The sequence below is a fragment of the Ixodes scapularis genome, unplaced genomic scaffold (genome assembly GCF_016920785.2).
Source record: "Ixodes scapularis isolate PalLabHiFi unplaced genomic scaffold, ASM1692078v2 PGA_scaffold2__306_contigs__length_199485367, whole genome shotgun sequence".
NCBI classification, from domain to species: Eukaryota; Metazoa; Arthropoda; class Arachnida; order Ixodida; family Ixodidae; genus Ixodes; species Ixodes scapularis.
In genome coordinates, this window is record NW_024609857.1 from 138,036,833 (window position 1) to 138,064,295 (window position 27,463).

Below are 27,463 nucleotides of genomic sequence, written 5' to 3' on the forward strand. Positions count from 1 at the left end.
TTCACGCGGCACTGCCCACTCAAGAACGCAGCGCTGCGCTTCCCCGGTCGAAGCAGAACTTCTCGCCATTGCACTTGCTGCTGCCAACAACTCTACCCCTGGCCATGCCACCCACATCTACACGGACTCAAAGTCGGCCTGCTCCCACCTCGCTCAGGGCCTCGCATTCCCTTCTGCACTTCCTCTCCTCAACAATGTTAGAAGACCTCTTCATATCCAGTGGATACCTGGTCACGCTGGCGTTGCCGGGAATGAACGCGCTCATCAGCTTGCACGCGAAACGCTCCTCCGGGCCCCTGCTGACGCTTGTGATACAGCCCCTGTTCCTCCTCCTCCCCTCCCCACCCTAGCCGACCTTCTCGCCTCTCGTTGTACCTTTTCTCCACCCCACACCCAGCTCACTCGTCGTGAGCAAACACTCATTCGTCAGGCACAAACATACACACTTCACTCACCCGCTCGACTCCACCTATTTCGCCGCTCCTTGCGTGACCCTCTCCCTCTTTGTTCCCGCTGTCTCACCCCTTCCGACCAGGACCACTTACTGTGGGCTGCCCCCATAACCCGGCACAACCACACACTTACACCCGGGAGTGGCTGGCTCTTGCGGTCAGCCTCGAACAACAACGGGATCTGGCGGCCCACATCAACAGGGCCGGCCCTCAGCGGCTGCCTGGACTGAGGCGGCTGAGTCATCCTCACCATCATTTTTTTAATAAAGTTTCTATCTATCTATCTATCTATCTATCTATCTATCTATCTATCTATCTATCTATCTATCTATCGATCTATCTATCTATCTATCTATCTTCCACCACAGTCTCAAACGTCATATGACATGATCAGCTATCACCAGCACGCCTGCACACTCACTGTCTTTTCACATATTATACAGCTGCAAATTCTATTGCGTCAATTAGGCTCAAGTAATTTTCACTCTCAGTCATATATTTTATGTTTTAATGCCACATACGTTAATAAATGTGCGTAAGTTGAAAACATAAAATCGACTGCAGCAGAACTCAGTGCATCAAAAGGATAGCAGAAGCAGTAAATCTTTTACGGCTGCTTGTTTCTTGTGGATTGTTATTTTTACCAATATGCTCCTACACAAACTTTGAACCTTATGTTGTTGTTTTTGACCGTTGTGAGTTGCAGTCGTTTTGCCTTGTGTGGTTTTCACTATAAGACTAAAAAATAAAACTTTCCACAGCAACCCTTTTGCATTGACACAGCATAATTTGAAAACAATTACAATAATTTATTTTTCAACTTTTTGGCGAGCAATTTTCTCTCGCAATATTTTGCCACCAAGCGAAGAGAGGCACAAGGGCGCATGCGCGTCAGTTCTCCTGCGAGAACGACGGTCGCTCCTTGCAATGCTTTGATAGAAATTGGTGTACCATCGCGATTCACACGTTTACCAGTGACCTCCGCGCTTCCCCGTGCCCCGTTGTTCGGCAGCGCCATGAGTGAATTTTACGTGAAATGCGGGACATTTTGAAGATTTGTATATTTCTTGAGCGACGCGGGACACGAGCCCTCAATGCGGGACTGTCCCACGAGCCGCGGGACGGGTGGTCACCCTAACAGAAAGATAGGTTCGCATTTCGGCTGCGAAAACAAAACGATAGAAACGAAGTAATATAAATTCCTAATAAATCATGCCTTCGTAGGTGCACCTGTAAACGCTGCACAGTTATGGCCACCGTCCAGGAGGGTGTTTGTTGCCGGGAGTGCTCCGCAGCCGTCGTGCTTCAAAACAACGGTTGTGTTACAGAGAATGCATCATTTCCTGTTTTGTTTCTGGACCGTGACGTGCTCTCGTTCACGCTGCCGCTTATGCAACCGGATATTGAACTCGGTCATTTCCATCCAGGGTATTCATTGACAATTGAATAGTTTGCGAGCACAGTTCGCGTGACTCACTACTCGTGTTCAATACGGAAGCTAAATTCAACTGACGTGCTCGAAAAAAAAAGGGAAAAAAGACCCCGACAGTGTGGATGTTGCGGTTACTTTGCTAACAGGCGGAGGCTTCCACCCATTACAGAAAGTGTCGCCACAACTGGTATATTAATCGATTCATTCATACACTGAGCTTCGTTGTGAGAACCCGAAGGAGAGAGTGTAATATAGTCCGTTTTATTATCCAAAACGTTATAGAAAAAAATTAGGATTTAGAATTCCTAATCTCGCATGCTGGCTTACTTTTGATCTCATAAAAGATGTGCACTCAGTAACATTCTGTCTAACATCGTTTCATGGTCCCTTTTACTATCGCGATAAAGTTGTTCTGTAGCTGAGTTCACTGCGTCATTATTTAAGACAACTGATCAGTAATAGTTATTTAGAACTTTATATAAGCCAGGATAATTTTCTTGGAAATGAGAATACCCCGCTGATAACAATCCCTGGAAAAGGAAAACAAGGGGCACAAGGGACAAACACAAATCTCTAAAGAAATCTAGGTGGCTGATGCGAGACTGAAAACAATCCTCCTGGTATTGCTGTCAAACCAGCGACCTCTTCATCTCCAATGGAGTGCTCTATCAGCTACTCTAACGAGGAGTTAGACTTCAGTAGAGCAAACGACGCCTCGTGAAAGCCGTCACACGTTTTACACCAACAAAGGCGAACGGCCTGCATTTCAAAGTCATGATAATAAGGCCATTAATTCAAACGTGCAAGCCAGCTGGACAAGAAAAACGATACTAATTCCTGCAGAACGGGAACAAGAGGGACAGTGGAGAAACAGAAATTTCCAAGGACAGATAGGTGACTGGTGCACGAATGACAAAATTCGCCTGGTCCTGATATCGAACCAGGGACAATTCTATTTCCAGTGGAGTGCTCCACCAACTAAGCTAACCATGAATAAGCCGGCAGTAGAGCAAACGAGTTTTAACAGCCGCCACCAGTCTAACGCCAAGGGTGAACGGCCTGCATTTTAAGGTTATGGTGATAATGCAATGAATGCAAAGGTGCAAGCAAGCAGGACAATAAGAACGATACTAATCTCTAAAGAAGGGGCACAAGAAAAACAACGGTCGAACACAAATCTCCAAACCCAACCAGGTGACTGTTGTGTGATTGAAGAAATCCGCCCTGTTCAGGTATGAATACAAGGACTTCTATATTTTCAGTAGAGCGCTCTACTAAGTGAGCAGACCAAAAGTTAGAAAAAAAAAACACCTCGTGGTATTTGATCTATACCAATACCAGGCGGATGTTTTAATCGTGCACCAATCACCGAGTTTAGTTCGGAATGTTTTGTTGTCCTTTGTTTTCTTCTTTCCCGTCGCCGGGGATTATTATCGTTATTATTTTCCGCCTGGCTGCACCTATACATTATTTGCATTACTAGCATGACCTTAAAATGCAGGCCGTTCACCTTTAAATACAATGTAGCGCAAAGACAACACAGGAAGGAAACAGAGATAGGATTGTGACTCATCCTTCGTCGGTGAGACGGGCAGGAAACAAAACACCTGCCACATAGAAGACAAGAGGGACCTATAAAAAGTCGCATATGCAACGAGGTCAAGAACTGAACTATTTTCGTTTTCACCTCAAGAACCGTAGAAAAAAAAAGGTTCGGCTCCTCGCGGAGCATTACCGATCTTCCCCTTTATTTGTAGAGTTAAACTATATAAGTAGGTGTATTTCAGAGTAGATATATGTTATTTTATCTTGACATGCAGGTTTCAAACCCCAAAACCTTCGATTTTTCCTCCGACTACCACGTCTTGTAAGACGTTTTGACCTAAAGCAACGAGACTGGGACGAGAAGGGAGATCTCAGTAGCGGGGTTTTTTGTCAAATTTTTAACCACCACCAGGTCGTTTGCGCCCTAACCTTTTGTTGAAAGAACTACTTCGCGCGGAATATGACAAATGCGCAAAACTTCCCTTTTCTCAAGGGAAAAACGAGTATTCGCGACTCCAGCAAAACGGACGCCGCCAAGCGGGAAAACCGGGAACCAGCCGGTCCAGGTCGCTCCGCGCCCCTCCGCGTCTCTGGTGGCTTTCGCGGGGACGTGTTGTCGGCGTGGTGGCGAACAATGTAATTTGACGAAGGTCCGAATATTTCTTAAGTTTGCCTGAGTGATCATTAGTGTGGTGAAGCCTCAGTAAATTGTTTTCTTCTATTACGTGTTTGAAAGCCCGTTTACTCCACAGCACACGGTCGCGTGCTTTCGATTTCTTGGATGGGGAGGAATCACGGAAAAAGGTTTTGATTTCCTGTCTGTCTCGAATCACATTCAAAGTGACGACTGCTTGGTAACTGATACTGGAGGAACATCAATGTTGCAGTCAAGTGAATGGGAAGGTTTGATAGCTGCTTTTCTTGAGTTTGGTTGTGTTCGGTAAGCTTCAAGTTTGAGAAACCCACGCCGGTCGGTGTGTTGGCTATTCATCTTGGCTGCTTTTCGCCGAAAGAGCCTCTAGACCACACTGAAGGAGTTGGGCTGATTTCGCAATTACTTTATTCAGGAAAACTTGCTCGCTGCAAATGATGAATGAGGGAAATTATCTGTTTTCAAAAGGTATGAGACAAGTCTCGCAACGTTAGATGCTGTCACGGCATTTTGACCTATCGCGCCTCCAATATTTATATTACCAGGACGTCGAAGCCAGCAGCAATATACGTCTACATTGATCAGGTTGACCGGCCACAAAAAAATACTAATTTTCTCCGTTCAGGATTCGAAGCAAAGTTCAATGCAGAGAGGTTCTGCTTGGATCTTCAATGAAGACTCGCTTCAGTTTGTCTCCGTGCTGCCGGCTATAGAACCATTTGGCTAAATTTAAGCAGTATGTCTTCGTCTGTCAAATATACTTTTATTCAGCAGCTCACCTCATAGCTAGTCAACTGAGTTCATATTTCAACCCGAAGGATATACTAATATCGCTTTAGTGGGACCATAGTACGTAATATAATACATAAGCCGCTCGTCAAAATGACTTCTCGATTGCTACTAAAACCTGAATTGAAATACGAGTATCAGCTGCTTTGTGGGGCGCCGGCGGGTTAACATGGTCCTTGGCTCAAGAAGCGGTTGCTTAATTTTCGCAATTTTCCTGCAGCCTGTGTTGATGGCCGAGCAGACGACTGGAACTGTTTCGTAAACGCGGATACGCACAAAAGCTCGATTCCGCGGACAGATAAGTTGCATGGTCGAGGCATGCGAGTTAGCTGAAAAGTTACTCTCTGTGGAACAATTCTATAGTCATCGCCGCTTTCCTTAGATGATCAACACTGATTAGTATATTACCGTTTCTCCGGAGCCCATAGTTTCGGTTTTGAACGAAATCTCCGAAACGAAAGTTTGACACGAAAAGGACAAAAAAAAAAAAAAAACACCGGCAAAACAAAACTATGCTTTGCAAGTTTATCTGCACCGGCTACACTTCACCGTCTCAGTTCAAATACCTATAATATTGGGCATTAAACAAAATAAAATCTGTTAAATTGAACAGGCCACCTGTTCAGGCGGCCCGGCCGAGCCGCCGCGACCGGGACTCAGCCGCCATGTTTTTTTGGTGGTGGCGCCCCCTATAGGTCGCTGGAGTCGCGAATAGAGGGTCACGGCTAGAAAACGGGTCACAGCTTTGATTTTCGGAGTCCAGTGACCATGGCGCGAGAACAAAGGTCAGATCCACGAATGTTTTTAGAGTCGTGGTGCATTCGTAGTAACGTATCCGCCTGCGATGCAAACCGAGGCCCCCTTCCTGATGTGTACGCTGATGTCCTTAAATAGCCTTCCGCTGTCTGCACTCTTCTCATTCGTGTCTCTAAACATTCACTGATGATAACGACTAACTAAATTGTTAATATTGCATAGTCAAGTCCGAGTAGCTTTTTTTTTATCATAAGAAGGACAATCAAGCAGATGTTGAAGCTCTCGTTTTTAATCTGGTGTAATCGTTACAATGCCAAACTCGTAGTAGGGTAAGCTAGCTCGAGGCTTCTGAAAACCTTCAAACTTTCTTTGAAGCCCTTCAAACACCCGTCTGCTTAAATATCCTCAAAATAAGGCGTGCTATACATTTGCCATGCGTTCTCTCAAAATCTGATCAAAAATGTTCTTGCCTGTGCCGTTTTTGGTTGGTGATTCAGTAATGTATACGCGTCGTAAATTAAATCAACTCACTTTATCGGGTTTTACAGCTATTCCACAAGCCTGCACAAATGTCTAGGGGTCCGAGGTGCGGCAGTAGCACCGCCTTGTCTTGTGAGATGAATTTCTGGGTGTTTAAATTTGCTACTGCACTTCGCGCCAGGGTTCACAGATGTCGGTTATATGAAGTAGTTACACGAGCAGAGTACGCCCTGCCACAGTAACGTCTGGCATTGTGCAGCACTTCCGCGTATTTATACATGAAAAAGAAGTTTAGAAGCGCAAACGTTTATGCAAAAGTATAGTGCGGCAATGGAAAGGTTCTTGGTGAAAAGAGACATGGTGATGCACGTGGTTCGCCTGGCAGAGCTTACACAAAGTAAAAAAGTATTTTAAAAATTAAGCTCTCCAACACAGAACTTAAAATTTAAGTCAGAGCTTGGCTGTACACCTAAATCAAAGTGTACAAAGTGTTTGCCCCCCCCCCCCCCCCCCCAAAAAAAAAAAAAAGTCTACGAAACATGACCAGAATCTCTATTGGTATGCCTGATCCGGCGTCTACCAAAGAACGCCATATCTGAAATTTAGGGGCAGAAATTTAGACTGTATCGAAAACTGAATCCGGTCAATTCGTCAAAAGCCCATTGGTAAACGGACAACTCAAAGAAGGACGATTCGCTCAAGGCCAATTCGGAGAACGGAGAATTGGTCGAAAGTTCCTTTTCGTCGAACTATAGGTTGTGGGGGCCCGCTCTGCCGCCGCCTGATTGTTACAAGACTCCGGCGGCCGAGGGCGGCTCAAGGGCGAGCCGTCGGCACCCTCGGTAGCCGATCGAAGCTTATCGTGGCCGGCTGGTGGCGGCGGCGGACGTCCTCGGCCCCCCTTCAAAGGAGCCCGACCCCCAAGGGCCTGGACGGCGTGGATGGGGATCCGGGAGGACACCCACGTCGGGATGAAGGCACCCGTCGGCCTGGCGCCGGGAAAAGAGGGGTGCGAGGGAAAGACCGGCGGTGCTCGGAGGGTCGGTGGGGGAACGCGTGGGTGGTGTAAGGGAAGTGGTGTGACGGACGGCAGAGGGAACGGACGTGGGAATACCGTGAGGTGCAACCGACGGAGAACTCATCAATGTGAGTGATTAAATGTTTATATCAAGAGTGGTGTTGTGTCACTCGGGGTGGGGGGAGCTGGAAGGGGATAACCCCACACACTGGCAGCCCAACGTGGGGCCCAATTAATTGTCTTTGTCCAGTTCCTCTTCCCGGGTGTCACCAATCTACTTGTGTTTACTTTTGGAGCGGGGGCCAGTTTGGCAAGGGTTTTGATTAGGCAGAGAGCTTTGACTTAAAGGCCGACGTACAACCTCGGTTTTCTGCAGGGAAGATAATCCTGTTAGCGCTCCCCTCTCCTAATCTGCGAGGGGTCCAAGTTGGGGCAAGCTTAAAAGTGGAGAGGATATAGGAAAGGGGGGAAGGGCAAAAGTGGAAAGCACGAAGTGTACGTCGGCCTTTAAGTCAAGAAGCCGAAGTCCAGGCGCGAGGGAAACGGAGGTTCAAACGGCGCGAACGCGCCGAGCAGACGGGAACCAGCCGCCGTTCCCCCTGAGGCTAACCCCGCAGGGGCGACTGCGTCGCTGGTTGAGAGTCCGACTATCGCGCAACCGCAGGTGCCTTCGGATGCGGCTGAGCTCATGGAGCAAATGACAGCTCTGTTCGCTACACTCACGCGGCAGTTAGCTGCGGCCCAGAGCCCGACTGCTCCCGCGACAGTGACACTTCCGCGTCCGCGGCTTACGATGGAGTTGCCCACGTATTCGGGTTACGCAGACGAGAGGTCTGTTCATGACTTTCTGTTGCGCCTGGGCACCTACCAAACGGCCGTTGGCGCGTCAGATGACACCGTCATCCGGCAGATCCTGCCAATCGCCCTCGTCGGGGATGCCGCCCGTTGGTGGAGGCTTCAGGAGCCTCCCTCATCGATGGCAGCGTTCCATGAGCGCTTCCGAAGCGAGTTTCTGCCGCCGGACTATGAGAGGCGCGTCCGCGAGGAGTTAAACACGAGCACGCAGCATCCTGACGAGAGCCTTTTGGAGTACGTGCGCGCACTTCAGGAACTTTATTCGAGAGCAGACCCCGCGGCGAGTCACGCGGACCAAGTTTCGCGAGTAATCCGCCAGTGCCACCCGTCCTTCAAGCCGTACCTTCGTGGGCGCAGCTTCGACACCCTGGAGGCTCTGGCTCGAGAGGTGCGCGTCGTTCAGGCGGACTTGCTTGCTGAGCTCCGCTACGCGCCGCCGCCTGGGCCAGAGGAATCGCTTGAGCCCAGTTGCGCGTGGGCGGGGGCCCAAAGCCCGACCCCCCGTGTCGAGGCAGCGTCGGTGTCCGCGGTTGTTAGGCCCGAGGCGCGAGAAGTCGTTTCAGCTCGCGCGCTAGACCCCTTCTCGTACGACCAGAGACGCCGCGCCGGCCGCGAGAATCGGCCTTCGAATTCGGTCGGGGCCGGAGCGCGTGGTGTCGCGAGGCGGGGAGATAACGCGTCCCGTTTCGGTGGAGATGAAGGAGATGGGCGTCGCCAGAGTCCGGGCCGCCGACCCCTGCGTTGTTTCCGGTTTGACCAGCCTGGCTACATCATACGTAACTGTCCGCAGCTCGAGCGCGACGGTCAGCGCCAGGGAAGCGCCCGGGGCCAGGGGCGTTAACCGGATCATCCAAGTTCCCGCCGCTGGCCAGTGGCGAAAGGGAGGGGCGACGTGGTACGGGGGGGGGGGGAAGGGGGGGGAAGCCCCACGAAGATTTGTTACCGACATGTCCCACTGATGTCGCGGACGCGTTTGCCCCACTGGCATGTAGAGCCCAGACGGGACTCTCTGCCTGTGGACCCTGCATGACGATTAACGTTGCTGGGAGGGAGTTCTCAGCATTGATAGATACCGGAGCTACCCTTTGTCTGATCGGTGACGACGTGTACGAAGCATGCCGCGAGAGGAGGAGGAGTTTAAGACCGGTCGACTTCTGCATGCGTTTGGCAACGGGCATGACGAGGGCTGAGGGGGCTCTGCGCCTTCAAGTCGAGTTTGACGGTCGACGTAAGAGGCAACGTTTTGTGTACCTTCGGGGTCTCACATCTCCGGTCATACTGGGGCGAGATTTCCTTTCTCGAGAAGACATCATCGTTGACCTGCGGAACAGTGGGTACCGTTACGACCCGTCTACTCCGCTGATACCTTTCGCCGATCCGCCGCCCCGTGTTCCTTGCGCTCCACGTACGACGGCTCTCGCTGGTTGCCCCAAGCTCCAGCCAGAGGCGCTCGTCACGCAGGTTGGAACGGCGGAATTGGAGGCCGTGCTCGCATCTTTCGACGGCCCGACCGAGCAGAGGCATGCACTCGCGGACGTTTTGCGCCCCTTTTGGCGACATTCACCGAACGGCCGGGCATGACTAACGTCCTTCAGCACCGGATCGACACCGGCGAAGCTAAGCCCTGGGGTTGCAATCCCCGGCCGCTTAGCGTTCACAAAAGAAACCTCCTAGACGCCGCCCTCGACGAGATGATTGACACGGGCGCTGTCAGAAGATCGAAAAGTCCTTGGGCTTTTCCGGTAGTTCTAGCTCCAAAGAAGGACGGGACAGCCAGGCTTTGCGTTGACTACCGCCAGCTCAATTCTCTGACAACGAGGGATGCGTATCCTTTTCCGTTGATCGAATCCATCATGTATTCCTTGGGAAACGCCCAAGTGTTTACAACACTAAACTGCAGCAGGGGTTTTTTGCAGATTCAAATCGCTCCTGCCGATGTCGAAAAGACAGCTTTCACTTGCCATCGCGGGTTATCTGAGTTTACTCGCCTTCCCTTCGGACTGTCCAACTCGCCGGCAAGTTTCCAGCGACTTATGGACATCGTTTTGGGAGACACCAGGTTTAGTTTCGCAATGGCCTACATGGATGATGTTGTGGTCTTCTCCAAGTCATTCAGCGAACATCTCGTTCACCTGAGGATCATCCTCGGACGAATGAGGGATGCGGGGTTGATGATTAACCCGAAGAAGGTACAGCTCGCTTCTCCGAAAATCGATCTCCTGCGGTTTGTTGTCGACGAGGGAACCTTGAAACCGAACGACGAGATGTTAAGGGCCATCCTTGATTTCCCTCGGCCGCAGGATGTGAAAAGCCTCCAAAGATTTCTAGGAATGATTGGGTTTCATCGCCATTTTATTCCCAACTGTGCCGAGCTAGCCCGCCCGCTTAACCAGCTGTTGCGCAAAGGCTCGAAGTACGTTTGGCAACGAGAACAGGAGGTGTCATTCATCTCTCTCACTCGCGCGATCGCGGCGACTGCCAGTTTGCGACTGCCAGATTTAAACCTGCCGTTCGTGGTGCAAGCGGACGCCAGCGATTACGGCGTGGGAGCGGTCTTGTTGCAAGAGCACGACGGCCAATTAAGGCCCGTCGCCTTTGCGAGCCGCACACTCACGCCGGCGGAACGCAACTACAGCACCACCGAGCGAGAGGGAGTGGCAATTATGTATGCCCTGCATAAGTTTGATCTCTACCTGGATGGCGCTGTCTTTACCATCCAAACTGATCACAACGCTCTCGCCTGGATTCAGAGGCTGAAGCAACCAGCCGGCAGACTGGCCCGCTGGGTGCTCACTCTGCTGCGCTACGCCTACAAGATAGAGTATCGCAGAGGCACTGCGAACCAGGTCGCGGACGCATTGTCGCGCGCACCCGTGGAAGCTGACCCGGGGGAACTGCCCCGGGCAACCCTCCACCCACGAAAGCAAGCTTGCGAGAATGCAAAGGAAACGGGCGAGAAGGAGAGAGCGCCCGGTCACGCGCCGGAAACTGGTTCCAGGGGAGCCATCCACGGGGGGAAAAAGACTCGCGGCAATGCGAGCGGTGGCGGAAAAGGTGATACCCCGCCTTGTGCGGCTGTGTGTGATGCCACAAATGAACAGATGAACGCTTGGGGTACTGTTGTGAGCAAGGAAGAGTTGTTGCAAGCCCAGAGAACAGATGGTTTCTGTCAGCGAGTGTCGGAAAAGCTAGCGGGTAATGCAGCAGACGCTGGAAACGCTGGAACGGGACAGCGGGTGTCAGAAACGCTGGCGGGCGATGCAGCGGACACCGGGAACGCAGGTGCGAGGGTCGATAGAGAGATCGATTCCCATCTGTTGGGTGAAAACAACTTGTTGCTCAGGTACATCCCCGAAATGGACGAACAGGAGGGAGACCCATCCCCCTTCAAAATCATCGTTCCGCGGAAGTTGCAGCGGAAACTTATGAGGTATTTTCATGACTCGGCCCTGGCAGGCCACGGGAGCGGCAAGAAAACTTACGAAAAGTTGTGTCGTCTCGTGACCTGGCCAGGAATGAGGAGGGAGGTACTTCGGTATGCCCGCAGCTGTCCAGCGTGCCAAGTGGCGAAGCCCCGGGGAGGGAAGCCCCCCGGCCTGATGCAACCTGTCATCAGCCAGCACCCTTGGGAGACGGTCGCGTGTGACATTATCGGACCACTGCCCCGAAGTCCACGCGGAAACCAGTATCTACTCGTCGTCACGGACCATTTCTCGAAGTGGGTCGAGCTTTTCCCACTCAGAAAGCTAGTGTCTGCAAGAATCTGGGAAAGACTGTTGGAGACATTTTGTCGCTACGGTTTCCCTGCTTCTCTGAACACAAATAACGCTTCGGTGTTCACAAGTAAGGTCTTTGTGGACTCGTGACGGTCACTCAATATCCAGCTAAGCGAACAACGCCTTACCACCCACATGCGAACATCACCGAGCGGATGAACCGGAACCTGAAGGCGATGCTGGTGACACTCACCGGTAAGCATAAGGATTGGGACGCGAACATATCTGACCTCGGTTTTGCAACCCGAACGACGGTAAATCGATCAACTGGACTGACACCCGCGTACCTGAACTTTGGAAAGGAGCTGACGTATCCCTTGGAAAATGGATTCCGAGAGTGTGGGCAGGCTGACCCCCGCCCCATCTCTCGCTAAGCATTGGAACTCCGTGGCCGACTGGGGGACGCCCTCCGCATGGCCAGGGAGAACCTAGACGCTGCCCTACTGGAGCAGGCCGCCCAGTACGACAAAACGCACCGCCACCTGGTTTACGCCGTTGGGGATCTGGTCCTTAGGCGAACACACCCTCTCAGCAACGCGGGGCAAGGTTTTGCGACGTGTTTGGCACACAGGTGGGAAGGGCCGTACCGGGTCGCGGCACGACTGTCACGTTTGACCTACCGACTTGCTCGCCTAGACACGGGCGAAGTGTCCTGCTCGGTGCACGTGGGCGACTTGAAGACCTACTGCCTCCGCGATCCTGACGATACTCACGGGGAGGCAGGCGGGACAAGCAACGCTGGGGAAAATCCCCGGAGATACAATCTCAGGGCCAAAAGGCGCTAGTGTATCGCATACATTACCCACCTCTTTTTGCCACACAGAATGTCTGCCACCGGCGGTGCACGGGGCCGACCCCACCGCTGCGAACGCCGAACTCAGCCCTGGACGACGGAGCGGGTTTACTACCCCCGCTCGGGGTCTAGGGCTGGTCGCGGGTCCCGGAACCGGAGGGGCGACAATGGGACGCCCGAGGACTTGAGGCGCGTCCGGTCGGGCCGCGGAGGGCGCTCGAGCTCCCACTCCGCGCAACCGCCTCCGGCTGGGCCTAAACCCCTGGAGGAGGAAAGAAGATGCGGTCGGCTGCCACATGGACGGTGGTCTCCGGGAGGGGGGCAGTCGGTTACGCGTCCCACGCAAGGTGGAGGGACCAGTACCGCCCCTCCCGCGGGGTCAACCCGTCCGAGGTGAGGCCACCTTTCCGGGGCTTGACCCTGGCGGACCGGGACGACGAGCCGCCGGCCGTCTACACGGCAGAGGAGGAGGCGGCCCTCTGTCCGGTCTGCCACGTTTTGGTGGTGTGCCAGGAGGCCCACACCAGGGGCAAGCTCCACACGGAGAGGGACCAGCGGCAGAAAGACGCAGCGGCTGCGGCCGCTGCCACCGAGGAGGACATCGAGGCGGCCCTCAAGCTGCTACGGAGGGAGCGGCCGGGGCTCCTGACTCCGGCCCCAGATTTGGTACCCCCTGCCGCGCCGATCCCGCGGGCCCTGAAGCTTCCGTCGCTGAGGCAGTCCGAGCCAGTCCGGCCTGCCGAGTTCATCGGCCCCTCCCCGACGGACTCATCTGCCACCGGGCCCGGAGGGCCTATCACTCGTACCCCGCCGTCGCCGTCCTTGATGGACGTTGACCTGGACTCTTTCTTGGCGGCGTCGGGGTCTGAGGATTGAGGGGAGGGGGGGGGGGGGGGCCCGCTCTGCCGCCGCCTGATTGTTACAAGACTCCGGCGGCCGAGGGCGGCTCAAGGGCGAGCCGTCGGCACCCTCGGTAGCCGATCGAAGCTTATCGTGGCCGGCTGGTGGTGGCGGCGGACGTCCTCGGCCCCCCTTCAAAGGAGCCCAACCCCCAAGGGCCTGGACGGCGTGGATGGGGAGCCGGGAGGATACCCACGTCGGGATGAAGGCACCCGTCGGCCTGGCGCCGGGAAAAGAGGGGTGCGAGGGAAAGACCGGCGGTGCTCGGAGGGTCGGTGGGGGGACGCGTGGGTGGTGCAAGGGGAGTGGTGTGACGGACGGCAGAGGGAACGGACGTGGGAATACCGAGAGAGGTGCGACCGACGGAGAACTCATCAATGTGAGTGATTAAATGTTTATATCAAGAGTGGTGTTGTGTCACTCGGGGTGGGGGGAGCTGGACGGGGATAACCCCACAAGGTCGAATGGTCGAAAAGACTTGCACAGAATGTCTAGAGTTTCCCTGGGACGTTGAGGCCTTACAATGTGACCCTTTTTGCCAAAAATAAAGGATGACGAATTCAGTTCTCAGAATATACAAGGGTACGGTAATGAATCGTGAAAATTCGGGTCGTTCAAAATTATAAAAGCCGGGCTCTGCGTGAAGACGTTCACTCGACTCTATCATCGTGAAATTTGGAAATACCGAACGGGGGGCTAATCTTCTGATCCTGGGTGGTCATATATACACGTGTAACACGCGTACAGGCGCATATCCAACACCACCTTGCTGTTGGTACAGCCACCACAGCGTACTAGATTTGTCAGCAAAGAAAAGTCTGCAAGGCTACGTTGGCGAACAACCTCCAAGGCACGGTCATTGCAAGAAGTCAATAAAACCTGTTTTCGCAAATATTTTTTTTACAACTTCATAATGACAAAACTTGTACAGAACTAAAAAACGCTCACTTGAAATTATTCTTTTTGACCTACATAATTTCTTAGCGACGTGATTTAGTCCCGAATTTACAACAAGGCTACACCGAGTAAGCAGTTTATGTTTGTAAATCGTCGCTCTTCTAAATGTCGATAATCCTATTTGCATTTGCAAGTCGGCGAATCGTGGTGAGATTTCCTTTTAAGCTAAAAAGCATATCACTCCAACTTTGTTGTAGTTCGTTCGACGAATAGTTTTTGCGAAAAGGCCGGCCGCTTCGACATGTTTCCCGTTCGAGGCATTCGCCTGGGGTGAATTGCCCGATTCAACGAATTGTCCATCTACCAGTTGTCTGTCAACTAATGGGCTTTCGACAAATCGTCCTAGTCCCATCGAGAACAGTTCTAGCCTAGAAGAAGTATTTGCGTTATTATTGAATTTCAAAGATTAATATACGCGCCCGCAAAACCAGGTCCCAAAATAAAAGCTTACCGAAACGTCCGCATACCAAATGACTTAAAAACAACATGACAAGATACCTAAATGTACACTCCAGATTGTCTCAGGTCTAATCTTCTTAATAATTCAAACAGTGTCTCCGAGGAAATTAGGGGCGGTACTGCACAGCCATAGGAAGCGTTCCTCCCGATTGAAGTAGTCGCAAAGGTTGGCACGAAGGCGCGGACCCATTCCGGCGGCGACCTGGTTCTGATGTTATCATGTTTCCTCTGGCTAAATAAATTTTTGTTTTGTTCGCCTCTTTGCGGCCATGCCGCGTCAGTTTTCGTTTGCCAAATATCAAATTTTGTAAAAAAAAAAAAAAAAAAAAAACTTGAACGGATGAAAAGTAATGGCGTGATAAACTGAACTTGCCTGTAATAACGTTTCAAATATCAATGTAATCAATTTCGTAATTTTAGGATTAACCTCTTTAACTCAATTTTGCAAAATAATCAAACATATGGCGTCAAATTACAGCTATACTCGATTATACGGCGTTCTATTACGTTGATCGCAGTTACTGTCATGGCAGTGAGAGGTAAATAATTCGGCTGACAGAGGCATAATTTGGCGAAATCGATTTGCGCATTCCTTTATGTGTTTTCACGATTCTGTATGAAACTCAATTATAGAATATCCGACGTCGTGCTGTTCATTTCAGTAAAAAACTGAAAGCAACAAAAGGAACAAAGATAGAGCAAGAATAAACACTGTAATTATTCTGCCATGCCGGTTGCGATGATGCCTTGCGATGATGCCTTGTCCTGTCTTTATTCTTTTTGTTTCTTTCCACTTGTTTTTATAAAATCAACGTGATATTTTTCATTAAGTATTTCTAACGCTTGAAGTACGTTGCCAAGGTTTAGATAACAGTTAGTGCCATCGGCAAACAAAAATGAAACTTCATTGCTTACGTGTACTTATCGTGACCCTCGACGACTCTGGTTATTGGAAATGGAAACCATTTTTCGTTGTAGAACATCCGAAACTTTTTGGCCGGGTAAAGCTCATAAAGCACAAAGGCAGCACTGTTGAAGCAGCTATCATGCAAGGCAAGGAAAGGGAATGAGCACATTTACTTAATACATAAAGTGCCAGAAATCGTGAAACTCGCGGTAAATTCAGGTGCAAAAATCAGCGCCTGCGTACAACGAGTGCAAAGCTTAAGCGTCATGAAGCTAGTGGCTAGCTTCACGACGTCAACGTCATCGTCGACGACGTTACATGACGTCATGACTTCGTCGTGACTGCGCGTCGACGCTGATGCTGGCAAAGGCGACAACGTTACAGGCCGTCAAGGCTTCGTCGGGACGTTGATGTTCATGATGACGTCAGGACGAAGTTAACGTGACGTCATAGCGATGTTTGACGTTGCGTGGGGCGTCACTGTCAGCGTCGGCATCGACTTTCACGTCCACGTCGTCCTCGATGTGGCGAGCGACGTCATGATCGCGTTACAGCGGAGTCGATGTCACGAAACGGCGTCGTCCTCAACGCGATGCGATGTCACGACCGCGTCACAACGGCGACTTGATGTCGCGTAACGGCGTCGTCCTCAACGAGACGTCACGACCGCGTTACAACGGCGACTTGAGGTCACCAAGTGGCGTCGTCCTCGACGCGACGCGATGTCATGACGGCCTTACGCAGCATCTTGGCGTCGCGTAACGTCGTCGACGATGACGTCGTGGCGTCGTCGTGTCGTGGTGCTTTGACGTTCCCTCTGACGTCAAAATCATAAACAATACAGTATAGCCCCTAAGGGGCTATATTGCCTATATGAACTTGACCTGTGTCGTTGCTTGATCGCAGCGAAGGTGGCGCTGCGATCAAAGTGGCTTGGTTCAACCTGATCGCTTTCCACATTTTGAGGTACACCTGAAAGCGTGAGCGGCGCCTATAGCTCGTCCCACTCGTACCTTCTAGTACACTCCAACAGAAAGGTCAATTATACTCACTAATAGCCATCGCTAGCCGTTTGAAGCCAATCTGGTAAGAAGTAGATGCTAATAGCCAACAATAGCCACTAAAAGCTATTCCAGTTAGTAAATACAAAAATCGCTCAAAACTATGAACTCTATTCACTAAGGCCATTTCTAGCTATTTCAAGCACATATAATAAAGAATAAATGCTTATAGCCATACCCACTTAATTGTAGCCTGTTCTATCCATAAAGCCTGAAATTGGTCAGAATTGTTTACACACACAAATAACCATTCTAACCATTTGAAGCCAATCTGGTCAGAAATAGATGCCAATAGCCAACAATTGCCACTAATAAACAAAAAAAATCGCTCATAACTATCAACACCAGTCACTAATGCCCTTTGTAGCCATTTCAAATCAGATATTAAAGAAAAAATGCATATAGCCAATAACAGCCACTGGTGGCTATTTTAATTCGTAAACACTTAAATAGAAGAGAACTGTCAATTATACTCACTAATAGCCATTGCTAGCCATTTGAAGCCAATCTGGTCAGAAATAGATGCTAATAGCCAACAATAGCCACTAAAAGTCATTCCAGTTAGTAAACATAAAAATCGCCCATAACTATCAACACTAGTCACTAATGGCTATTACTAGCCATTTCAATCCAATCTAATAAAGAATGAATTCTTAAAGCCAATAATAGCCACAATTGTAGCCTGTTTTATCCATAAACCCTGATATTGCTCAGAATTGTTTACACACACAAATAGCCGTTGCTAGCCATTTGAAGCCAATCTGGTCAGAAATAGATGCTAAAAGCCAACAACAGCCACTTAATGCCATTCCAGTTAGTAAACATAAAAATCGTCCATAACAATCAACACTACTCACTAATAGCCATTTGTAGCCATTTCAATCAAATTTATCTAAAATTCGATGCGTAGGCCAATAATAGCCACTTGAAGCCATATTCATTTTGAACACCGAAATAGCACATAATTTTTAATGATCTCATCAATATCCATTAGTCTGGTCAAAAATAAATACTAAGAGCCAACATCATCCACTTAAGGCCATTCCATTTCGTAAACATAAAAATAGCTCAGTCAATAGTTTGCTATTAATAGCCATTTGTAGTCATTTGAAATCGATCTAATCAAAAACAAGTGCTTATAGCCAATGTAGGCATTTGAAGCCATTCTCATTCACAAACACTCAAAGAGCAAGTAATTGCTACTATACGGACTTATAGCCATCAGTAGCCATTGAGCCAATCTGCTCAGAAATATATTTTAATAGCCAACAATAGCCACCTTAAGTCATTCCAGTTTATAAACAGACATAGCTCGAAGTTTTCATTACTCATTATTAATATTTATAGCCCCCATATCTAGCAAATATATATAAAAGTGGAGTCTGATCAATATTAGCCAGTTGAAGCCATATGCTTTGACCAACACCGAAATAGATAATTGTCGATTATCTCACTAATTGCCATTGGCAGCCATTTAAGATCAGCATGGTCAAAAAAGATTCTGATAGCCAACAAAAGCTACCTGAAGCTGCTCATACCTGTAAACAAATAAAAAATTACATAATTATTAATATTAATCATTTCTAGTCATTTAGAGCAATTTCAAGTACATCTCATAAAATATTGATACGTATTGCATATTATGGTCACTTGGAGCCAATGACATCTAATAACACATATTTCGGTAGGAATCAAACAAATAAATCAACGAGCTCAGAAAAGGTTATTGACTACGCAGATCGTACAAAATCGCGATACAAATCTTGACTGATCTATACTATAGTCATTAAATAAGCTAGTCTATACAGCACACTGCATTTTTACATCAAAATACCGAAAAGTCCAATATCGCGAGCTCTCTCCCTATGCTCCATCAAGAAAAAAGAAAATATTTCATAGGCTATAGAAATTTATTTTGAGTCAGACCCACTTGATTCATTTCTGGGGAAAGTGGCGAGTTGTCCACTCCTTACCGCCACGATCGCTTTCTACTTCCGTCTCCCATTTTACCCCGGAGTTTCGTGTATTAGTCTCAACAATATTTGGTTGCAGCGTCGGGCGCCACCTTGCTGCTGGCCCTGGATTCGGATCCTCGCTAACTGGCGGGCCTCTTCTGCGCGTTGGAGGAAAGCATCCAGGTCGTGGGTCACGTCGTCGTCGTCGTCGTCGTGGGTCGTCGTCTTCAACGTATTGTAACATGACATATTGTCACGAACGACAAGTGATGAGGCGGCGAATAACTGAGTAAACGGAACGTTTAATGGAGCGAACTTGTGCCCAAAAATAAACGGAAAAAGAAAGATAACAACAGAGTGTCGCGGGCGCCGAAGGCGGCGGAGCAGCAGGATCGAACGCTAAGGCGAAAGTGACTTTGGCTCGCCACGCGAAGCCCCTTATGTACACGCGTAGGCTTCTGGAATAATCGGCGTAGAAGGTTCGACCCGTAGAACGTCTGGACATAGAACAAACAACAATGTTCTCGAATTCACTAGAACATTAAACTGAAAGAATAAATAAAAGACGAGTAACTCCCAGGAATAGAACCCTGGCAGCTCGCGTGGAAAGCAACCACGATAACCGTAAGTCCACAGCCGCGCTGCCTACTCGGCCAGCTAAGCTCGGCAATATAGTGTACTTGTGACCGCTCTTTCGTATAAGACACTGAATGGCGGCATTCCTGTCTCTTGCGTTGCCATGTGTACGCGAGCGTTACATAAGGTAAAATGTCGTTCCATGTTGCATGTTCGACGTCCACGTCTGTTGACACATGTCTGAAAGAGTCCTGCTAAGGCGCTCGGTCAAGCCATTTGTTCGGGGGTGGTAGGCAGTTGTCCTGCGGTTGGCGTTTTGACCGAATTACAGAATGGCTTGCATAAGCTTGGCCGTGAAGGCTGTTCCTCGATCTGTGATGACGACCTCTGAAGCACCATGTCGAAGGAGGATCGCATGTACGAAGAATTGTGCCACCTCCATAGAGGTGCCTCTGGGAAGGGCCTGAGTTTCGGCGAAACGGGTGAGGCAGTCGGTAGCCACGGTAATCCGTTTGTTACCGGAAGCAAACGTAGGGAAAAGATCGAGCAAATCCATTCCTACTTGTTGGAAGGGCCGCATGGGCGGCTCTTTAGGCTTCAACGGTCCTGAAGGTCAAACTGGCGGCGCTTTCCGGCATTGGCATTCTCGGTAAGTGCGTACGTAGGAAGCGACGTTCGCAGTGAGATGTGACCAGTAGTAGCGCTCATGGATTCTTCCGAGGCTACGCGTAAATCCCAGACGTCCCGACGTTGGCTGTTCGTGCGCCACCTGGAGGATTTCGTCGCGGAGGGCTGAGGGAATCATGAGTAGGTACTGTGCCTTGGTATGGGGCGAAATGTTTCTTTGCGAGCATGTCGTTTCGCGACAAAATGCGGATACGCCGAGCTTGAAGAATCTTGGAACTGCGGTGGTTTTGCCTTCGAGGTGGTCGATAAGGTTGTTTAGATCTAGATCAGCTCGTTTTTGCTGAGCGAAGGTACTAGCACTGATCGTACAAACGTGTTTTCCTCGTCTGTTTTCTGACGACGGGTCGACGGGTGCACGCGAAAGCCATTCGGCGTCGGAGTGCTAGTACCTTCGTCAAACTCCTGCAGCCTCACGCTCCAGCGTGCGCGGCGTCCGGAGGGGTCCTTTAGACTGGCGAGCCAACAAACAAACCAGTGGTCAGTGATTACCTTGAAAGGCTTGCCATATAGGTAGGGGCGAAATTTGAAAATAAACCATACAATGGCGAGGCATTCCCTTTCGGTCGTGGAGCAGTTTTTCTCTGCCTTGGGCCAAGAACGGCTGGCGTAGGCGATAACTTGCTGAAGTCCATTCTGGTGTTAAACAAGAACGGCTCCGAGGCCTAAGAGCTCGCATCGGAATGAACCGCTGTTTCGGTGCTCTTGTCGTAGTGGGCCAGTAACGAGTGCGACTGTAGGCACTGCTCTAGCTGCCGGTGTGCATCTGCCTCCTTTGACTCCCAGGTTAACGCGACGTCATCGTGCGTCAAGCGCATGAGGGGTTCGGCAAGTTGAAAAAAAGCCCTTCACAAAGCATCTGTAATAAGCGTAAATGCCTAGTAACCTACGAACGACTTTCTTGGCGGCTGGCTGTGGGAAGTGCGCAATATCTGCAGTTTTCTGGGCATCAGGATGAACTTCGCTCCCACTAATTTATGTGTCCGTGAAATTTTAATTTTTCGTAAACGAAGCGCCACTTTTCCGTTTTAAACGTTAGTCCTGAAGAGTCAATTGCTTCGAGTACTGTTCACAGACTCCGTAAGTGCGAATCGAAGTGCCTGGAGAAGACGACACATCGTCGAGATATTCGACGCAGGTCTGCCATTTGAGCTCTGCCAACACAGTCTCCATAACTCTTTGAAACGTTGCTGGTGCTGAGCAGAGGCCGAAGGCCATGACCTTCTACTCATACTGTCCGTCAGGGGTTATGAAAGCTGTGTTCTCCTGATCCCTCTCGTCGACCTCGAACTGCCAATATCCCGTCTTGAGGTTCATCGAAGAGAAGTACTTGGGGTGGCAAAGTCGGTCTAGCGTGTCGTCGATTCGGGGCCGAGGATACACGTCTTTCTTTGTGATTTCGTTTAGCCGGCGATAATCAACGCAAAACCTGAGAATGCCATATATTTTTTTTGTTCACAAGAACGACAGGCGATGCTTAAAGGGATGGTGAACCGAAATTTGGATTTCAAAAAAACAATGCAGGAGATGTAGGCGGAAAGCTACAATCCCTACAAATCTACTTGCAAGGCGATATCTCGAATGGTCGGCCGTATTTCTGGAAAAAGAGGTCGAGATTGAACCAGGCCGACGAGGCGCGTGACGTCAATATACCGTGTTTCCTCCTCTCTTCGCTTCACTCCCCCAAGGCCACGAGGCGGTGAAAGCGCGAGGCCGTTCCCTCTCCTTCCCGGAGAAACATGACGTCAACATTCCTGCCAAATGCGTCTCGTTTTTTGAAAAATACGGTCACCCGTTCGCAATATCGCTGTATGAGTGATGTTTTGGTGTTTGTAGAATCCCGTAGCACGCTTTTGCCGCGTGTTTTGGGAAATTCAAATTTCGGTTCAGCATCCCTTTAAGGGCTTTTCGGGGGTTGAATAATGTCGTCGGAGAGCATCTCTTTGACTTGACGTTGAATTGCATCGCGCTCCTTGAATAAAACACGATAAGGAGATAGCCGGAGGGAACGTTCATCCTCATGTGTTGTGATTTAATGTTTCGCAATCGGGATTTGCCGATTTTCGAAGACAACGAGTAGAAGTCCTGGTAGGGTTGAAGCAGGTGCTGCAGTCGGTCTTGTTTTTTCCGGCACAGCCAAGGGTTTATGTCGAATGCGGGAGCAGCCTCTTCCGTCACGGAAATTGTCGAGCGTGTATCGAAGAGGGTAAGGGAGTTACTGACCTCGGCGGTGTACTCTAGGGAAGCAAATGAGGTATACCTCGGTATACCAACACCTCAGCTCCGGCTGAGGTGTTGGTATACCGAAAGAAAGTTTGTTAGCAAGATATTCACTTGACCTTATTCAAGGCAAACGACTCCCCTCGAAAGCCAGATTTTTCGTCGAAGCAGCAGAAATGTGTTGCTTTCAACGACTCCTTGGTAATCTGTGTTTACGGCAGCTGTGACAAAGACAAGAATACTTGAGCGGGGTGGTACGTAACATGCTCGCCGAGTAGCATAAGCGAGGTCGGCTAGAGGTATGACATTACGGCGTGTTCTGTAGGAAATGTGACCGACTTTGATTTTAGATCGATAACAGCGCTGTGCTCCAGAAGACAATCCATACCCAGAATAAAGCCGCGCAAGCACTGGTGCAAGACGAGGAAAGTCGTAGACTTTCCTCGTCTTGCACCAGTGCTTGCGCGGTGCAAGACTTTCCTCGTCTTGCACCAGCAAGACGAGGAAAGTCGTAGACTAATTTGAATGGCGGATTGTAACCCTCGCTGTACATCGTCCGGTGGAGGTTCCAAGATGACCTCCCGCTGTACGAATCAGAGTGCCGTCCCAGTGGGTCGTCATTTTTTTAGTGCTACTGCAAACTGTCCGCTGATGACGGCGCGAAAAAAATAGTTGAGTTTTTATTCAGCACTCCACCTGTTAAAGGCAGCCACCCGCTTCAACTCTTCCCGCCAGTCGTCGGCATCGTCTTCCCGGTTTTTGACCATTGCTGTTTTTCTTGTTCTCTTAACAGAAAGATATCCGCACCCCGGGGACAGACCTTGGAAGCGGCGGCTTCTACAATGTGCGGGAGTCACGCGATAATGGAGCTTGCGAGGAATGTTATCTCTGCTGCTAAGAGGAGTCCGGGGCATACGTTATCTGCACCTCCCTCAGGTGTCACGTAGGTCAAAGCGACGTCGGCGGTGATATAACCCAAGAAGTGTTTAATAAAGCGGACCCCAAAGCAGGATCAGAAAAAGGTGGCAGGCCGGTCCGGTTGATCTGCTCGCAGTTCTTCGAAAGTGCGCGGGGCACGAGTGAACGCCAGGCACGAGCCCCGTGCAGAACCGAAATGACCGAGGCGCGCTGTCATGTGCGAACAATCACTGCATTTATCAACTCCGGCAATATGTTAGAAATGTGTTTTCATTCATTAAATATCAGATATAGAAAGGTTTTGTTCATAATTAGAGTGTTTAACTTTGTTTTATGAAAATAAACTTTTCGGTAGAAGCTGTAGATTAAAAAGATTATCTAGGGAAAGTTTCGCGGAGTGCCTTGAAGAATATACCACTAAAAATGCGGGTAACGTAACCTAAATTATATTTGCTTCCTATCATTCGGGGGAGATCGGTATTGCCAATTTAGCCTTTTTCCCGCTATATTTGGGGGTTTTCAGCGTTGCCTAGCTAAAACAATTGCCGTTTTGCTGGTGGCGCTATTTCTCGTGGCTCGCATGTAATGTTACCTTTTTTCTAGTAGTTATAAATTGCTCTATAACGTCAATTCATCAATCTTTGAAAGCTTAGATTATGCGGTAAATTAGAGTCAAACGGTCGTCATCCTGGCTTATTCTTATCGAAATAGCCGTCAGTGGGAGTCAGGCTCGCGACGCTATAGATATGACACTGTGGCAGAAATGGGAGCCTGCTTTAAATTGATTTGTACTTTAATTTATTAGCGCTTTTGCCAAATATGCCAGATTACATGGGCCCAGTAAAGAATGCACTGAAATTAAAAAAAGTAGGGCTATAGAACGTCGACAGGTGTGCAACACTCGTTTTAAATGTAAAATTATGCAGTGGACATAGTTATGTGCAAAGAATTATTCAGAGTTAAGGAGTGTATTTTTTAAACTAATATTTGGTTTAATACAATTAATCTACTTTAATCTTGAGAGTATATTATATGAAAAAGCTATTCTTGCCCGGTCTATATTATTTCGAGGTTTTCAGGGTTTCGTTTTGCAGACTTTTAAATTTAGAGATGTCAACAATTTCTCCAATACATTTTTTATTATAAATTATATGGAATACATATATCTGTAGTAAATAATGGCTCAGAGATTTCCCTTTAGAGTGAAAAAAACGCCGTGTGAAATACTATTATAAACCGGCTTACCGTGGCTTGGGACTGCTTCGAACGTATGTTGCCTTGGGGTCCTCATTCAGGAGCTCACTGTATCGATTCTTTAGATATTTCCCGAGTTGTAGCATTGTTTTGATACCCCGATATGTAAGTTCCCCAAATCCAAGCACCCATTCTATGCTGTTTCGATTCGTGTCCTTAGGATATGTCATGAGGGGCGCCCGATCGCCATGTCGGAAAATACCAAACACAAGGTCGAGTTTGTGAACTTCGGACTTTTCCTGTGAAGCTTCAACGCCAAAGCCATCCTGTGATATCAACAAGATGTAAATGACTTGAAGCCAAGGATGAAGCACGTTTTCGCCCTGTTTAGGAGAAAACAAAAACTTATTTTTAACAAGAACGTTCGGGACAAAACACCCCACAATATTAAAAAGAGAGAAGATGATTATCATGTTAGCGTAAATTTACCGTAATATCTTTGGATCCGTTTTAGAATATTACCTAACACTTAGAGATTAAAGGTCACAAAATAGTTCAATTAATATGTAGCAAAGTGTTAGGCCTTGCTTTATAACGTGATAGACTTCGTCATTGCTTTATATTGCATGTTAATTATTGAAATTACATGTTAATACTTCAAATTACTATTTCGTTAAAGTTACTTAAAGTTACCAAGTCTAAGAACATTCTACAAACAGAAAGTTAAGGGTAAGCTCAAAATGTCCTTTATTTCAAACAAACAGTAGAATTGTAATGTAGACACTTCAAATATTAGCTGCCTTAAAAGGGGACCAGCGAAACATTCTTCAGCCTGGCGGAAAGTCCTCCTCGCCATCTTTTTCGCCCTTTTCCTTTTGTCCAGCTGCATGGCGAAGCGGGGACGAAGGTCCCCTTTCATACCGGCTTCTTCTAAAGGATAAGCCTAGGATAAGCAAAATTTTTGGACCCTTGCAAAGCCTAGCCCTTCGGGTGGATGCTTTACGAAGCTGAAAGGCTGCGCCCTGGCAGTCCCCCACTTGAGCTGTCAAAATTGTTTTGCTGTAGCCTGCGGCAAAGTAAACGCTTACTGGAAAGCTGCGATTCATCGCCACACTAATGGAACATACTTTTCATACTTATTCTCGGTTTCTCAAATAAGTAGTGCAGAACGCAGGCGCAAGATGTGGTGGTTTCAATATGTAAGAATGATTTATATATTTCCGAAACATTCAGCATCCCCAAAACTCCAGCCTATCACGCTCAAACCTTCCTCAAATGGTGAACGATGGAAAAGATAAATGTCTACCAGGAGCGGGCATCTTAGCGGATCTATGCTTTCGCAAAGCGCGCACAAATTGTTGTTTGCTTTACCGCTTATTCACATGCTGTGATTCTCGTCATAAATCAGTATGATTTCCAGTAAATGTGTTATTAAAATCGCAGTCACACTGTCGCAGCGGCTCTGCGACTGGTTTTAACAAAGTTGGTATTTTGTCGCAGAGTCGGTGCTATCGCTTGCTCATCAACCAGCCGTTAATTAGCCAGCTTTCGTATGCGATTGCTGCGTATTTGAAATAAATTTAGACACATAAAAGCTTTTGGTTTGATGCTTAATTATTATATATCTCTAGTTACGCATTGTATTCGTAAAACATGTGTGTTTATTAAGACTTTTTTGTTGTATTTTAGGCAAAGTCAAACGCGACGCGTCCGTGTCCGAAGAGCCGTCCGCGCCAACAGGAGTCGCGCGGTTGTTGGAGCATGTGAAAACAAACATTGCGATCGCATTCGCAGCGTCGGCTGTCGCACTGATTTTTTTCGCACAGTCGCTGTATGTGAAACGGGCTTTACTCGCAGGATATGATGGCCAACGAAATTTGCATGAAATTTATATCTACAAATCCCAACAACCATATCAGTTGAAAGGGCAGTAAAGGTGGGTGTTGATATTAGGAAGTTTTAATGGATCGTTTGTAGCTCTCCGATAATGGCCGACTCACGCGACGGACTGATCCGCGGAAATCAGTAAATCTTCCCTCGTTCCGTTTCAAACTGTGGAAGTATCCCGACACATGCCTTGAGTAAGAAGCAGCGGGCGTTTTCAACAAAATTACTTCGTTTTAATTGAATAATGGAATCCAAATTGTTGTCCTAAATCTGCCGTTTTTATGCTTGGTGTTGTACTGCGTTTGCACAGCGACGCACAGCGCTCGAGTAGATGATTCGGTCCTGCAACGAGTTTGTTGTGCCCATCATGCGGCGTGAATAAATTAGGGCAAGGTTTCCTACCTGCCCACAGATGCATGTACTGAGACCATTTTTTACGTAGTGAACGTTGTGCTTTTTCTTTATTTTGGGAAGAGGCGTTGGTGCATTTATTACGGTACAATCACTTGAGAGTTGAGAAATTGGAGAGCGAGCGAGCTTTCCCAACTTTGTGTCTTTCTCTCTGGCACTGCCTTGTTTCAGTTTCAGTAGGTATATCTACTAGCAGGAACAAACTGCTCTAAAGCAGGTAAAAAACGGGAATCTTAGAACAGTGCGGACTCCGCGTTTCGCGCTTTTCGCAAGGTGACGGTGTAAATGCTTTTGTGAGGTATGCGGAATATGCAAGCGATTTTGTTATGCATGTCGTTTGCGTCTCTCCAGCAAAACGAATAAGGTGATCTACAAAGGCGCAATCACAAGCCAAGATTTGCGATAGCAGTTCGTTTGCTTCCGTGATCCCTTTAGTTGTATTTTGCAACACAGTGTTATGACGAAGAGCTTGAACGGTCACGGTTTGTGCTGGCCTCCCGGTTGACAGAAACCCGCGTCGCCAGCATCGGCAACGAGTGCTCTTGGGCTGTTGATGCTCAAGCGTTTCATCCGCGGCTTGTCGCCAGCTGATCCTGCTGCTCAACGGTGAGGAAGCAGCGAGAGTAACTCTGAAGTGAATGTAAATCCTCGCTCATTCAGTTATCTAGTGTCAAAGTGTGGAAGATGTCCAACGTGTACTGAGGGCGAGAACTACGAGCGTTTCGCCTTGCTTTTATAACCGAAACCAGACCAACGAGATAACTGCCTTGCGTACTCCACAATGAC

At 48.8% G+C, this 27,463-nt stretch overlaps 1 pseudogene; it reads right to left on the bottom strand.

Moving 5' to 3' along the window:
* Positions 1-27,463, bottom strand: part of LOC120849732 — a 107,557-nt pseudogene that overhangs the window by 55,398 nt on the left and 24,696 nt on the right.